This window comes from Lonchura striata, chromosome 5, assembly GCF_046129695.1.
Source record: "Lonchura striata isolate bLonStr1 chromosome 5, bLonStr1.mat, whole genome shotgun sequence".
NCBI lineage: Eukaryota > Metazoa > Chordata > Aves > Passeriformes > Estrildidae > Lonchura > Lonchura striata.
This window is the reverse complement of record NC_134607.1, coordinates 10,289,004-10,306,021: the sequence shown is the minus strand read 5'-3', so window position 1 is coordinate 10,306,021 and position 17,018 is coordinate 10,289,004. Positions and strand designations below refer to the sequence as shown.

Sequence of the window (17,018 nt, the reverse complement as noted above, 5' to 3'; positions counted from 1 at the left end):
CTCGGCCCCAGCAAGTGAGTAGAGAAAGAGGGAGAGAGAGCGAAGGACAGAGTTAAACTCAAGGCTGTGAAAAAGAGGGAGAAAAGAACCACCACTAGAGATAAGATCAAGGCAGAGATAGCTAACTCTCCAAAACCTCACAAAGTGATTTATTTTTTTAAGCAAGATTTATTTTTTCTTTCTGTTTTTTTTGTTGTTGTTGTTGTTAAGAAAAGGCTTTTTGTTCTGAAGAATAGGTCTATAAGGCTAAAACAGTTAAATTTTACCCAAAAGGCAAAAAGCAAAAAAATGTGATACATCTTGTGTTAAAATTAGCCTAGTCTTTCTTATTTAACTACTTATAGCTCACAAGAAGAAAAATTTGCCTCTGCAGATATTAACACAGCTGGATACAAAAAGAAGAGGTGACTGTAGAAAAAGCTTTTAGTTAAACCCAGAAAGTTTTGAAGAAAACTAATGGTAAAAGTTAATGCACTATTGTCTTTCTTTTAACACTGTGTTATTAAGTCCTTTCCAGGTACCACAAAAACAACAATCCAAACCACGGAAAAAAGCGTGAATTCATTACAGCAAAATCAAAGAATTTGTGAAAAAAACATGAAGAATGGACTATCACATCTAAAGCAGGTGACACCAAATTAATTTTCAACTGAGCAGTAACAGTTTAGGAAGACCCAAATGAACCAAGGAAGGTACAAAGAACACCTAACTAAGAAATAAGGTAAAGTTTACATCACTAGTTCTAAGCACTGCCTGAATAAACCCTAAGATGCCTCCGACACTTCCTTGAGAGAGGAATACTGCCACTTCAAACAAAGAAGATCAGGACTGTTTTATTCATAGTTCTTGTATTCTGGCCTTAGCCTGTAACTTGTACAGAGAAAAAGGGAAATTGCCATTAATACTATACTGTATACTTTTGCTGGCATGGTAGTGTGGAGGAAGGTTTTAGAAAGGCCTTGGGAATGGTAAACTGAGGAAAAGGATACATTCATGTATGCCCCATTGTTTTAGAAAGGCTTTGGGAATGAGAGACTGAGGGAAAAGATACATTTATGTATGCTCCACTGTTTCGGGAAAGTCCCACTTCATCATTCCTCTGTAAACCCCCTTCTCCCCACCCCTGAGCAGTTCCCATTGGACCTGGCCCCTGGGGTGGTTCTGATGTGCTTTAGCTGGACAGTATCCCCATTGTTTAGACCTTATCTCTTAATTTTGCTGTATAAAACTGTATCTGGGCAATAGCCCGGGGCCTTTGGTCCCTGCAACCGTTCAGGCAATACAATCTCTCTGGACAGCATACCATTGGTCTCTCTTGGTCTCTCTATCTCCACTCCAAGCGGCGACTGAGGCAGCTCGGACCGTGCTAACCCAGACGCTGCCTGGTAAGCCCAGGGCAGCGGGACCGCAGAAAACCCCGGCCCCGGAGGGGACAGCTAGCCGGAGGGTCCCGGGGGGCCGGGGAGGGACGGGGGACAGCAGCAAGTGACCCCCAAAAGCAACAAGTAGCGGCCAAAGCGAAGCAACATACTTTATTTGATTCATTCCAATACTGGACATACTAACTGGGTTATAAGTAAATGTTTAAATTATGAGAATAATTGGTATTGTAGCTTACAAAATCGATGCTCTCATTGCAAGAGGTATTGAGTACTGAATTTATCCCCTATACAGACACAACTCAAAACAACTAAAGTAACAACTTTGTTTTATAGATGGGAATGATCAGTGCCTGTTAGCTAAGAGATACCAGAAGAACAGTGAGAAACCACAATTAAAGAGTGTCAAAAAAGACTTGCCTTAAAAAATCAGTAACAAACGGAGTCATGAGGGAAACAGAGGGCAAGCCTGGATTGACCGCTGTACTCACCACCGAGAAGATGATTGCACATCCCTGCTAACTCCATAGGCAGGGGAGGTGAGGGTATAAGCCATACCAGACCTCTGTTATTCCCGTTTCTGTCTATCATTTGTTGTCTTTTACCTTTCAATATACCAGCAAGATCATATCACAGATGCTACAGAAAGTATTACATTGAGAGAAATCAAAGTTCCTTTTGTTACGCACACCCAAGTACCTGCAGGTAAAAGGGGGAAAAATATTAGATTAAAAAGAACTTAGGAATTAATATTGAGTCAACAAAGACAAATGAAAACTGTAGTGTATTAGAATAGGTTGACTTTAGACTATTTATTGGCTAAAAAAAGTTGAGTGTTCAGATTGTTAAAAATATATGACAATAGCAAAGTCATCCTAAAAAAAACCAATGGATATATAAAAAAAAATATATATAACCCAGGTATCAGTCCAAAAATGAGAAAACAATGTTAAAAAAACTAACTAATATATTGAGAAGAGGATGGTAGTTTAAGATTCTTCCTTTTATGTGTTACAACTGTTTAAATGTTTCTTCCTTTTTAATCTCATGTTTTATTTGATTACCAACAGTCCAAAGAATGCAAGTAAATAAGAAATATTGCTCAAGCCAAATGAATTATAAAAAATAAGAGGAGGTATTGTGAAAATGCGTATTTGATGATTGGCTTTTTGCAAATGTTACAATAAATATTATATGTGTAACATTAGAAAATTATGCTGTATTAATTCTCTTAAGTAGTGTGTTAAATATAGTTTTAAGTTACAACATAATGTTAAAAAAAAAAATCTGCAATGTAAGATTTTTTTACTAGCTCAAGCAAGAGATGAGAATCAGAAGATGTTAAAATGCATGGCCATTTTGACTTCACTCTCAAAGACTCAGAATACTGCTAAAAGAGAACTGTCATGACAGTAAATCAAAATTTAGATCAAAACCCCTATAGTAAAAGAATTTACTATATCTTTAAGAAAAGGGGGGACTGAAACAGAGATTTTTGGAATTCACTTAAGTTAACAAAATAAATTAAGCATTTATATTCTAGCTTGTAGAGTTATGTGTTGAATTTTAACCTTTTACTTAAGAAACCTCTGCCAAGGTACAAAAAGGCATAAGAAAATGCAAATTTCTGAAGCTTCTTGCATAAAGAACAATAACAAAAAGTGACCAAAACCACAAAGAACCCAGATAAAGCGGCTCCTCTGCTCCTAAGCCTGACAGAGACTGACTGTTGTGGTTTGACACAGAAAAAGAATTTTCTCGGAAGGAAGAGGTCAATTTGGATATTGACCAATTGAAGGTGGACACACCTCTGAGAACACAGAGGGTTAAAAGCAGAATTCCCAGGAGAACTCGCTCTCTTTGGTTCCGGTCAGCGTGCAGTGCAGCTCGGCCTGGCTGGGTGGGGGAGGGGAAGGCCCATGGCCTGACTGAGGTGGGCCCAAGGGTGGAGGGACTGGAACACCCTGCAGACGGAAGGGTGAAGAAATCTGGGATGTCTCCATTCCCCCCGCCCCAGAGTATCTCTCTCTCTCTCTCTCTCTCTCTCCCTCTCTCTCTCTCTCTTCTCTCCAGAGAAAGCCAGCCAGGGAGTCAGAACTTTTAACCCTTCCTTGAGAAATGAAAGCTTTGTGAAATTTTTCCCCTCCTCAGTTTGAAAGAGAGGAAGAGACACAGCTTGGACCCTGGGATGCTAGAAGGAGAAATTCTAGATGAGAGGGGGTGAAGGAGTGGCTTTTGGCTGGACTTTTTCCTTGGTAGCCACCAACTGAATCAATCTTCTCCTCCAAGAGAGACTTGGGGGATGCCAGTGAGCCAAGAGACCTGCTTCAGCTGGGAAAAGACAGAAGTGGAGCAAACAGAGAAAAGTTAGTGGGTTTGTGGTGGTGCCCCCTGTCCTCAAAGGAAAGAGAAGAGAAGAAGATCTCTGTTCTTGGACCCTCGGCCCCAGGGAGAAAATGGGGGGGTGGGGGGGACTGTGGTCCCAAAAAATGAAAAACTGAACTGTTGTTTTTCTCCCCCTCTTGGCAGGGCATCCTTGAAAGGAAAAATCCTAAAAGCAGTCTGTCCATCCATTCATTGGTGGTGAGAGCACTGTGCATGGAAAGGAGAAGGGTCACCATGGCAAACTTTTTCTCCGGGCGGTGCCATGTGTGACATGGAAACACAGGATGTGGAACTGTGTTTCTTGGGGGGTCTGTGGCACAGGAGAGACTCTGTTCCCTCGATGGACTGAGTATCGATTGTCTGGAGGGTGGAAACCTGACTGGGGTCCAGATCGTGTCTCACTGTGGTTTGTTGGAGTTGGGTGGTGGCAGGAGGAATGCTTTGCAAGGTTTTCATTATAGATCTCTGTGTGTGGTTTTTTTCCTTTCTTTTTTTCTTTTATAGTAGTAGCTTAATAAAGTTTTTTTTCCTGTTATTAAGCTTGGGCCTGCTTTGCTCTGTTCTTGATTGCATTTCACAGCATTCAGTTGAGAGGTTACATTTTCATGGAGGCTCTGGCATTGTGCCAGTGTCAAACCATGACACTGACTCAGGGTACTCAGATAAGCACCAAAAGACCGAAAGCACGTGTGCAGAGAGGAACAGTTCTAAAGTTCAGCCATGAAGAAGACCAGGATCTTCAGCCTCAGGGACCACTGATAGACCCCCCGCAGGACCACCAGAAGGGCACAGACCTATTTAGCATGAGAGGCGAGGACAGGACAGATGGGGGCTTTACTATGCATATATGAATATGCATAGAAAAGTTGTGTAATGTAATGCATATGGAACGCCTTTGAAAATAAAGGTTTGGGTCAGACTGAGGCTCACTGCACAAGTCTTGGAGAGTGATCTCACTTGTGCCAGGCGCTGGCAATACATACTCACTTCATAACTACCCCAAGTTGTGGAGTCTATTTATTTATTCCACATACCACTTCACTATGGCTGCCCCTTCAAAATGCACAGCTCTTAAGGTGCAATCCTTATTCCAGAAAGTTCTTTTTCTAGAACAGCACTCTCAGCACAAGCAGCCTTTCCTTCACTTTGTCAGGTGCTTGACTAGGGTTAAATGAACATTTTCCTGCAGCTGCACACAAACCACATGAGAAAGTGGCAGATGGGAACATGACTGTATGGAATCTTAGTCACAATGTGCTGGTGTGAAAATACTTTTCAATCAACACACTTAAAACTGAAGGCAGCTCCTCTTTCTATACTGCCTGAAAAGAAATGTGCCAAATATATGGATTTTTTTTCTCTTCCCCTTTCTTTTTGATAATGTCACGCAAAGTCAGCACAATAGATCGGGATGACTTCCTGATGCTGGGAACATCCCCGGTTTCTCCTACCCAGCACATACTGGGAAGTGATAACCTGACTGGGCACCTTCTGTGCCAGGGTACAGAGCAGAGGTGCCCAGCCATGGATCCCACTGCCTTCTCTTCATCTTCAGCCATGAATACAGCTCTCATGAAGCTGTACCCTTCCTCTGCCCTACTGGCAGATAAACACCTATAGTTTGTGCTTAGGATTTCCTTATCACATCTAACATCGAATCCACTGCCAAAATATTCCTTTTTCTCCCTCTGTGATCTGTCGTTTCTGTAAACATTTGCTAAGGGTTATTCTGTCTAAGAATTGCATAGATCACAGTCAAGTTAGAGAACAAAGAGTAACCATTTTAACTGGTTATGGAACTGAATTATAGCAATATTAATAGGTACATCAAGGCCCTTACTCCCAAATATCTAAATTAAACCCATGTTATGGTTCTACAATAGGTACATGAGAACATGTATCAACATAAGCTGCTGCACCTGTAAATTTGATTATTCTGGGAGGCCTTAGGACACGCAAAAGCATTCAGAATTCCAAAGAATAAGAAGGTTTGTTCTTGAAGTAAGTTTTCCCACCTTTAAGTCAGTCTTTCCCTGCCTCTTGTATTATTGGACAGGAGGTGTTTGTCACTCCCATACAGTGTGGCCTCCTCAGCCCACATCTCCCTCTCAGCTCCAACTGGAGCCCTCCTTGCCTGAGAGCCACGAGCATCCCTCTGCCAACTGGAGGACCCCCAATATTAAGTTATTGTTGCTATCATGGACTAGTGCTAAAAAAAAGTCCCAAAGCTATGACTGAAACAATGCCTTCCTCTTGCTTAGACCTAATGCATCCACAGACTTCCAAGTGTAGGCCCCCACTTCACAGAAGTGAGATAATATGGGGAACAGAACCTGACATCCAGCTCTCCAGTTTGGACACATCTCCTATCACAGTTCCATTCTACTGGTCTGTCTTTACTTATATTTCCCTCAACTCACATATTTGTCTTTCAAAACAGCTAAACTATTTGCACAAAAGCAAGTGAAACACAGGGCACTGCAAAGCAGCAGTCACACCATCCTCCTTCAAAGGAGTTTACTAAACACAAGATTAGTTCTGCACCTAAGTCCTCCAACAAACTGATTCTTCTAAGCCTATTTCTTCAGTGGTTTGGTGTTCTGGCCAGTGAACTGGCCTGACTACCAGCCTGATAGTCATAAACCAGCAGGGTCACACGGTCAAAAGCACCATCTCTCCTCCTGAACATGATTCTGGGTTCAAATCCAGTGTTTGCTGTGGTTGTATCAGGCTTAAATGCACAAGATTCCTGAAAAAGCAAAAAGGAAAAAAATTATCTGACTTTACCAGTAAGCTTTCTAAACTGTCACCAAGAAAAGGTAAAATTAATTTCTAGTTCATTTTCTTTGATTAATAAGAACACCTTTTTAGAGCTGTCATTTGCTGCTTTTGTAAAACAACCTACATTCAAGAAGACACCTCTAAAATTTATCATGGCTAAAAGTGTTAAGTTACATCCTGAGCATTAGAAATGCTTCCATACCTATTCTAAATAACCAAGTTTAAGAAAAATAAATATAAATACCCCACGCAAACAAGATTATTGCACCTGCATGTGCAATATTCTCACAAAACCGCTCTTTTGTGGAATACAATTCCAAAGTAATTAATAACACATTCCTGATCTAACTTCAATCAGCTGTTCCTGGAAAAGAAAAAATATGTATCTGTTACAGATCTATTGCCTAAAGGATAACTTGCACAACTCTTATTCCAGGTGACCTAATAATTCTGCTAGAAAACACAACCTTCAACCTCTTCGTTTCCTGCTTTTATGCTGCTAACACATTACTTGCCCACAACACTCCTATACCCAGCCAGAGCTTGAATGTTACAGGACAACAGGAATTATAAATTGCTGTTTATAAATTTATCTTTATGGGGTTATTTTATAATAAATTTCAGTTTTGTACTTTTAACATGTCAGAATGACTAGCTTTAAGCAAGTAGGTTTCCCATCACAAGTAAGCTTAGATTTAAAAAGAGATGACCACTATCATTAATTAGATATTTCCCAGAAAACATCACTATTCTCATTTCAGAGTGAAAATAGTCAGCATCATTAAATTTGCAAGCCATCTGCTATTTATTCTGAGCTTCACAGATGGGACTTGATAGCTGTAGGTCTTCTTTTCCACAAGTTCTACAGAAGTCTTTCAGAAGGGATGGTATTGCTGTGTTTAGTCAGGGTTAGACACACTAAAAGAAAATTATATCTAAGTAGAAAATGTTCTTAAATCTTTTCTCACAGAATGCAGAGGGGCTGAGTTTTAACTATTTCCTACTGTGTTTGAAGTGCTAAAAGGATTATCTAAGACTCCCTCCTTTTTCTCTGGGGAACTGCAGACAAAGCTGGGTTCACACACCCTGACACACTCACACAGCCAGTCCAACACATCTGGGTGCATCAGACCTCCCTCCATATGCTCTGCATGCCTTGGATACATGCAAGAGTGCTGAAGTGTTAGATGAGTATGGACATGAGTCCAGCAGTCAGGATTTGGGGATTTCTGGACACCTGAGACCACTGATGAAGCTTTACTCTTTTCCTGCCAGCTGCATTTCTCATGTGAAAGTCCAGATCAACTTCCCTTCACCAGGGAAACTCAAAGGCATGTCAGTTCTAACAGAGTCAGTCACTGATAACCTGAAAAAATCCTGAAATATTTGTTTGTAGCTCTTCCTTCCATGTTTGAAAAGCACATTAAATGAGCCAAGTATACCCCACTGATGTTAAGGGGAGGATCTACTCCTTCATTCTCAGAAGAGAGACTTTCAAGGCTGACTCCACCATAATTCCACAGTGCTGAAGCTCAGACATCCCAGCAATTTTCTGGAGGTCCCAACATCTGGACAGTAAATCTTTGGCTTCAGGAAAGTCTCAAGGAAATCTTGAGCACTGTATATTGTTTATAGACCAAGCTCCTCTGAGGCTATAGACTATTGTTCAAAATACAGTAACAAGAGTACAAACCATCAGAGATCACTGATTCACACAAAAGTTCAGTGTGACATTAGTGCCAGCTCTGATTCACTCTGAGTATTCATGCTTATTGTATTCAGCTGCAGTAGCTTCAAGATTCACAGAAAGCTGAGTATTCCTTACCTCTTTTTTTATGTCTACTAATGAATCTCTAGAATAAATTGATCAAACGCAAGACGGCATCTGAAAATTTGTACTACAGTCTGGTAGAAGAGCTTGTAATAAAATAGAGATTTTTTTTGGAGTTCACTTAAGTTAACAAAATGAATTAAGCATCTATATGTTACCTTGTAGGGTTATGTGTTGAATTTTAACCTTTTACTTAAGAAACTTCTGCCATTGTAAAAAAGGCATAAGAAAATGCAAATTTCTGAAGCTTCTTGCATAAAGAACACTACCCAAGGATGCAAAGAACCCAAATAAAGGGGCTCCTCTGTCTCCAAGCCTATCAAGACTGACAGATATACACAGATAAGCACCAAAGGACTGAAAGCCCATGCACAGAGAGGAAGAGTTCAAAAGTTCAGCCATGAGGAAGACCAAAATCTTCAGCCTCAGAAGACCCTGAGAGACCCCCCCCGCCCCCTGCCGTATGACCACCACAGCAAACCACTCATGCCCAGTGGACCTATTTAGCATGAGAGGCAAGGACAGGTAGGGCCAGGGGTTCAATATGCATGGCAAAGTTGTACAATGTACTGCATATGGAACACCTTTCTGTCAGACTGAGGATGTAATGAACAAAGTTCCCAGTGCCCCCGGGGTCGCCCCAGGGAGAACAGAGCCTTCCTGGTTCCCATGGCAACACTGGAACAGTTCCTAGCTCTAGTTAAGTACCAATATTGAAATGTTAATTAGCTAATTGTTTTCTCTAAACCACCTGGAGATCACCTACCCCCCCCACCCATGCTGCCTTTCTAGGACTAAGATGCAAATGAGGAAACCCAGGGAACCATGGGAGCGTGTTTTGGTGGATAAGGACACCCCTAAATGGAGAATTAAACACAGTAGAGGGGGCTGGACAGGTACAGTGTGCTGGCTGAGGAAGAGGAAAACACATCCCCCCGATCAACGTTTGACCTGTCACCATACCCTACGGACGACTAGACTAGAGTGGGCTTTGGAAAGCAGGAACAAAGATGCAAAAATTTCCTGGTGTTACCACGAGGAAAGGCGAGGGGACAGCTGCTGCTGGGGACTTCAGCGACAGACTTTGCATGTTTCCGCAGCCTTCGGCTACCTGGAAAATCTACAACACTGGGGGCGAGCTCTGTGTCGGGCCCCCTGCCCAGCTAACTTTTTAATAAAGAGCTGAACATTAATAAAGACATTAGCCCTGCTCACTTCAGGGGCACAAGTTTTTGGAGAGATCTGCTCACTTGTGCCGGCTGCTGGCAATACATACCCACTTTGTGAAAAACTGCATTGACTTGTTTGTTCATCAAAAGTATGAAATTAGGATAAAAGGGTTGGGGGGGGGGGGGTCGGGGCATGGAATTTGCAGGCTTGGGCAAGGCTGGTAACTGCAAACAAAGATTGTGAAAGATCTTGCAGGACTGGCTGGAACTGATAACCGCAGCGGAAGGAGACCCATCACCCCCACTTGTGAAACCAATTGTTGCTGGAACTGATAACCACAGTGGAAGGAGACCCATCACCCCCACTTGTGAAACCAATTGTTGCTGGAACTGATAACCACAGTGGAAGGAGACCCATCACCCCCACTTGTGCTGGATAAAAAGGGACTGAAGAGAAGGAAAGGTTGTCAGCTTTTGGCGGAACACAGATTCCCCAGCTGCACCCAGCGCTGTTTGCTTGCTATCTCTTGCTGTAATTAATAAAATTATTAATTGATCTTAAAAGGCTGAATCAAATTATTCGCTTCAATTTATAACACACTTCATAACTACCCTAAGTTGTGGAGTCTACTTATTAATTCCACATATCGCTTCAGTAACTGAAAAGTAAGTAGTTCAGTTTCTGTGTAGTCTTATGTCAGGCATAAGAAAGCATTAAATTCTACAGACTGGATAAAGCAAAAGGAAAAGCTATGACCCAAGAATCCTTTCTGACGTTAAAAACTCCTATAAATTCTTTACCATATACTGTTATATTGATTTCTTTTACAACTGCTACCAGAGCCTCTCTTTCAGCTGGAACTCATCTGATTGGGGATTTTGTCTTTCAGACAATTAGCAGCAAGTCCAGCAGTCACTCTTCAAATGCATCACTTGCTGTTCCAGTTAAAAAAAAATAAAAAGTTTAAAAGTTTGGGTTTTTTTTTTAATCAGTTCACTACAGTTTTGGCAGAGTTCATATATGAGGTTACAGGGAACGCTACTATATTATAGTTCAGCATTTTATCCAGGCTTCTAGAGGTAGATGATACATCCAGGCAGGATCAATGCCCACAGTAATTAATTAATAATAAATCATATGTTTCATACCTCAGAGCAGTATTGCAATAACTGCTAATAAATGTTCTCATGCAGAGGCATTCATGCCCCAGTGGCACAGAAACATTTAGAAAACCCTACCCTTCATAAAAAGCAAGATCAGCAGATTACTTGCACTAAGGTTTTGTAATGCTTTTGTTATGTGTAGTAGATATAATTTGCGTCATTTCTAATACGATATATGTGATATTGAATATTTGTTGGAGTCTCATGTTTGTATTAGGACTCCCCCCCACCTACATAGGCGAAACCTGGTGTATGTTGAAACCCGATTTACAAGTAAAAGGATGTGGCTCAGCCAGGAGATGGGCCATGTCTGGAGAGATATGGGGATCCCAGAAGCTGATAATCGCCTGAACGACCCGAGATGGATATAATGGAAATCCTCAGACAGACACATGTGAATGCAGAGTTCCCGTAAATTTCATCAAGAGATTCACCAACTCCTGACACTGAATTTTTCTTCTTCATCGCCAAAAAATAAAATCTTATTAACCTATAGACTCTGAATAGAAGAAAAGACTGACTGCCAAAATCTTGGCCTCAGGCGGAATTTTCTCTATAAAAACAGCTTGTGCCAGGATGGAAGTGTGTGGGCATAGAGGAAAACCTCTTTTGAGGCTGACCTCTTTGCTGCACACCCAGGGCCGACCCTGGGCTCGGCTCTGTTCTTTCCTTGTGGCTGGCTAGATAGAATTTAATTGCAAATAAATATTTTATTTTTTCATTTAAAATTTGGCTGGACAAATTTTCATTTATAACACTTTCAACATGAAGTCATCTCTGTAGATCACATCTGATTATTGTCACAATGTTCATTATGGGGTTGCTAACAAAAGGTTCACCTTGCTCCCTCAAGTACCAACTACCATCTTAAAGTCATCAGTGCAAGTCCAAATATTTGCAACTAAGGCTGGCTAACCTGTCTAAAACAAAGATTAAACTGCTGAAAAGCTTCTAGCCAATATTCCTGGCACCTCCACACCCCAGCCCAATTCTCACTTAAGGGCACAGCTGACATCTTGAAAATTTCAATTCAACACTGCAACAGGAAGTAATAGTTAAGAATGAAACTTATGAATTGACTTTTCCTATATCAGTACACTCCTTCAGGAAGGGAGAAAGCCATTTTTAGTCTACATTAATGCCAAACTGATTTAGAAAGAGAAATCATATCATTTTCTGTCTTCATTTGACTAAACCAAATGAGCAAAGCTTTTCCAGTTTCCTCCCCGAGGTTCTCCACTCCTCACATGTTCTTACAGCCCTTTTCTTATGTTATGAGCATTATGAGAGCTGCACATAGTGTGTCAGATGAGATCCCTCAGCTTTGTGCCAGACAAATCAGCATCTTCTCCTTTCTCCTGGAAGTACAAGCTGTGATGCATCCCAGGTTGATACCTGCTTTCTTCCTATCGCAAATCCCTTTCATGCCCAAGCCCACCATCAAGTCTGCTAGCTTGGTAATGGAATCTAGCACTTTGTATTCCTATTTGAAGTTCTACAAACTTGGGGCAGGGGGTTGTTGGAGGTTCTTTTCCACTGGGAAAACAAGGCTAGAATAAGAAATTCAGTTTCCTAGTTTAAGCAAGCTGTGAGAAGGAACTGAATTATATTCCTTCTGGCACCTGATTGTCCCAGATTGAAAAAGCAAGATGTATTCTATTTGCCGTCTGTATGGCAGTTGTCTTGTGTTAAGTGGGCAGTTTTTCCTTATCTCTTCCACACTCAATCCTCCCTCCAGCAAGACATCTGCTGATAATGGGCTATTGAAGTCACTGCATGACTGATAAGGACTGTAATATCCCATTGCAAGATGCTCTGCCCAGAGGGAGGAGCCAAGCATTCTTACCTGCATTTAGTCTTGAGATTCTAGCCCACCCACCCAGCTTTTTCTGTGCTAGACTTCCAAGAGCCTTTTCCACTGCCTCTTCAGGGGAAGACTACACCCTTTTTCTCCAAGATCACTGCTCCAACAGAACCACACCTGACACTCCAGGAGGACTGCAGCCACAATTCCAATTGGACTGCTGCCAACACCCTGTCCCACAGGGTGTCAGGTTGTATTCTGACTCAGTCAGTGTTGTTTTGATTCACTGCATTATTTTATCTTATTTTCTTCCCTAATAAAGAACTGTTATTCATGCTCCCATATTTTTGCTTGAGAGCCTGCCTTAATTTCAAATTTATAACAATTCAGAGGGAAGGGGTTTACATTTTTTTTTCCATTTCAGGGGAGGGTCCTGCCCTCCTTAGCAGACACCTGTCTTTCCAAATCAAGACACTGATGATCATAAACTCCAAGCACTAATCACGATGAAAGTGTTACTAAAACGTTTTCCATGCTAGACTGAAGATATTCAGTAACAGTTCCTTAAGCACCTAAGCTCTATAATAATACTAACCTTTCTGACTGCTAGGTGCTTGTTCAAGCTTAATTTTCTTCCTTGGAAATTCAGTTGTGGAAAGGATTCCAGTTTAGATCTTTCCTCAAAAGGCCATAAAGCACAAGACAAGGGAACATGCTGGAATTGATTACACACATAAATTCTAGGAGCAAGGGACTGGTCTTTTTTATGACACCAGACAAAGCAGTGCATGTCAGCAAAACAGATTTCAGATTGTCAACAGTACAAACAGTCTTTCCTCTTACTTTATAATTGCTGAATCCCTTCATGAGGTTCAGGTGCAACAGAGCACTGGCCATCTGCCTCAGGGATACACTGCTAGACATGAATTCTCTATATTAAAGTAACATTTTTGAAGCCTTTTCAAGAGCATTTTCACATTTTGGTGCTGGGTGATTAAGATACCACTCCACCACTTAGGTATTCAAGCTACTTACACAGCAAACTGGAGAAAAATGAGCAAGATCAACTAAAGGACATGAAGATTAACATCTTTCCAGCTTAATAATCCTGTGCGTTTATTTGTGCATGATGGTGCCTGTTGAGATTCTAGTCTTTATAAACAACACTTCATTGCTGATGAGAGGAGACATAAAGAGCTGGATAGATTGCCACAGTCCTCATCCATCAACTTCCAAGATGCCAAAGACTAAATTTAAGGTATTTATTTCTTACAGAACACAACGTTCCCTAGTTTTTTCTAAAGGGCAATGTGGCATTAAATCCCTTGAAAATACAAGTGGCATTTCAACCAAGGTTCTCCCCCGTTTCAGAAATATTACAGCATAAGGAATCTCAGGCCCCTTTCCCTTGATTTGGGGCATTGGTAATTTAAGTCTGTGAACCAAAAGGCTCAATTTTGCTTGCAAGTTAACATAGCCTCATCTACATCTTTATATGTTGTCAAGATTAAATACATCTCCATTTTCACTTTGGCCAGGCTTCTTTTAACAGGCTTAATTTTGATTCCCTGAGCCCTCACCTTTAATGAGCTGAAAGGTAGCTTCATGGGCTGGTCCATATGGGCCTTAAAGCAAAGGCCTGAAGCTGAAGATGCATTTTGGACTTAGTAAGGCCATTCATCTTTTTCTGGCCTAAGTCAGAAGGTGGATCACGTGTGCTGAAAACAGATTTCACAAACAGTCTTGGAAACTCAGGTCTGAAACCACATACAGGGAAACCATAACTAAGAGGAAATGGCAATAAACACCTCACTCAGGTGAGTCCTGAAACAAAACAAACTGAAGACCAGGCAAAAACACCTCCCTGAAACTTGCTCTTCATTTGAGTCTATTCCCTGAAGAGACACTGTTCAGCTGTGACTGGAGCATGGGATGAATCCCAGACACTTCAGATTTTTCTGCCCATGGAGGGATGGAGTTAGGAGAAGTGCCTATGGTGTTTCACACAGTAGAAGCTCTGTGTGCTTACAGCAGATATGCACCTTGTGTCTCACTGCAGCTGTGGCTGACATAGACCCCAGCCAGGCAGTGCCCTGCTGAAGTTTCTGGCCCAGATCTAATTCATTTCTCATGATGGAACAGCTTCCTGCACTTAGGACAGCTTTTCCCTTTACCATCACCTTAAGAGACCTTGCCCTTAAATTTCCATCAGGGAACATCAGGTTGCTACAAGCTGTCCCTACCACAGCCAGCCGTCCCATGGAAGAATTTATAGGTATGAAACAAGCCACACACTGCAATTTGCTGCATGGCAAACCAATGACTGATATTAATGCCTGCCTGGACAAGATTAATTTAACTATTGCAAATATAAAAGCAATATTTATTATATTTGAAAATGTGGGGGGTTTTCCCCCAACTCTCCCCCACAGATGCGTGCCAGCTTAGACTGAGACATTTGAAATTTCACCTTGTATTGTAAAAACTGCTCTGTTCTCAAAATTATTGGCAGTCTGGGATTCATGTTGTTATGGGTAATAAACATAATTTGCACCATTCCTTGTATGAAATATATAATGTTGAATACTTGTTAGATTATACTCGTTTACACTAGTCTCCCCCCGCTGAGACCAAGAGTATTAACATATGGGCTCTGAATAGAAGAAAAGACTGACTGCTGAAATCTTGGCCTCAGGCACAATAAAAACCGCTTGTGCCAGGATGGAGGTGTGTGGGCATAGAGGAAAACCTCTTCTGAGGCTGACCTCTCTGTTGCACACCCAGGCCCAACCCTGGGCTCGGCTCTGTTCTTTCCTTGTGGCTGGCTAGATAGAATAAATATTTTATTTTTTCATTTAAAATTTGGCTGGACAAATTTTCATTTATAACACTGTTGTAATAATAAAAGCTACAAATAACACTGCATGAACATTCGTTTTCAAGGCAAAGCATCAGAGCTCTTCCAGTAACCCATTTCCAAATACATCTTTAGGCACAGTATGTAGGAACTACATTTCCTTTAAGGATACATCAGATACTTCAAAAGCACAGTCCCATTGACAATGCTGGAAGTCTAGTAAGAAATGCTAAGGATCTTTTCACTCAAAGCTTCTTTGAAAGGAGCTTAGAGGGCTTTCAGTTTCCTCTCTGCTTTCACAGAAAGAAGACAGGCCTCAGTTTTCACATGAAAAGTAAGTTTTGTAAGCTTACCTTCAGATATTTTGTAAGATGTGATTTTTGAGAAGCTTAGTGCATTGTGCACAAAATCATCCTTTTTTAAGGCACTGAAACTAGACTATTTTGAAGGCACACAAAATCATGGGCCCTTTTTGGAAATTTAGCTCTGTTCCCCAGCTTTTACTTGTGCTGCTTGCTTCCCATTCTCTGGTATTCACCATCCCCTATCACATGACTCTTGAAATGGTCTCTCTGGCACCCAAAATAGATATCCTCCACTGGTAAGGACTTAATGTAATGTAGTCCTCTCCCCACTTATTTGCTTCTTTTCCCCATTCAAACCTTTACAGCTGGTCAACATTTGCCTTCAAACTAATCTTGTCAAAAATCCTGTTTTGCAGATCACATAACTGGAGCAGACATTCCTGGTGAAGAGAGCACGTGTAGCTCTATCAAACCCACAGCAGCTGGAGTTCCTCAAAACTTCAAATGAGTTACAGTGCAAATCTATACTATTTTTCGTAAGAAGATGCAAGCACATCCTCGTTTTTTTTTTTCTTGACAGCGAAGACAAAACCTTTTGTCATAAGTAAATCACTCCCTCCCAAAACCAAAACTCATTTGGGTATAAACAACTGCTGTATGAAAAAAGGCACCTGAGTCAATCACCCTCCATCATGGCTTCAATTCTTTCCCCTTCAAGGAATATCTTGGATAAATGTATTTCTGCTCAAGAGAGAACAGTCACAGCCACCTGGAAGCTGCACAGGTTTCTACACTTAGGAGCAGATATGGACCCAGGCAACACTGCAAAGAAATTCTGGCTACACTGGGAAATGGGATGGAGAGCAAAGCTAGACTGTACAGCTTCCTGAAGGCATAGATGAGTCTGCTCAGACCTGCAGTCACTACTGTCATGCAAGTAGGTTTTTTTCTTTAGCTCATTCTCTTTCCTATTCAGAACCATTGTAATTCAGACTGTGTGCAGATTTACAAACCACCACAGTTAATTCTGAGCTACTGAGGACCAATTAATTTACAGCAGTACTTAGTTTTTACAGAATCCAGGAAACTTCTGTCTTGGTGACACAAGCAATGAACAAAAGATAATTGCTCTTGTCAAGGAAAGACAAAATATCCTGGCTGCAGGCAATGTGAGTGTAGTATATTATACAGCAGGACTACTAGTACAGTTAGAGTCTGAGAAGTGAACATACCTCAGATAAATGGTAGGAAATCAGAGACTGAAGCTGACCAATATTTTGTAGAAAGTTAAAAACATCAGTCACTTGACAAATCTATTATCAGAAGAAAAACATTTCAGTATT

At 41.2% G+C, this 17,018-nt stretch overlaps 1 protein-coding gene across 1 annotated transcript in view; it reads right to left on the bottom strand.

The window, feature by feature from the left end:
* The window catches only part of BORCS5 (BLOC-1 related complex subunit 5), an 80,237-nt gene that overhangs the window by 11,344 nt on the left and 51,875 nt on the right, over positions 1 to 17,018 (bottom strand). The window lies entirely within an intron of this gene.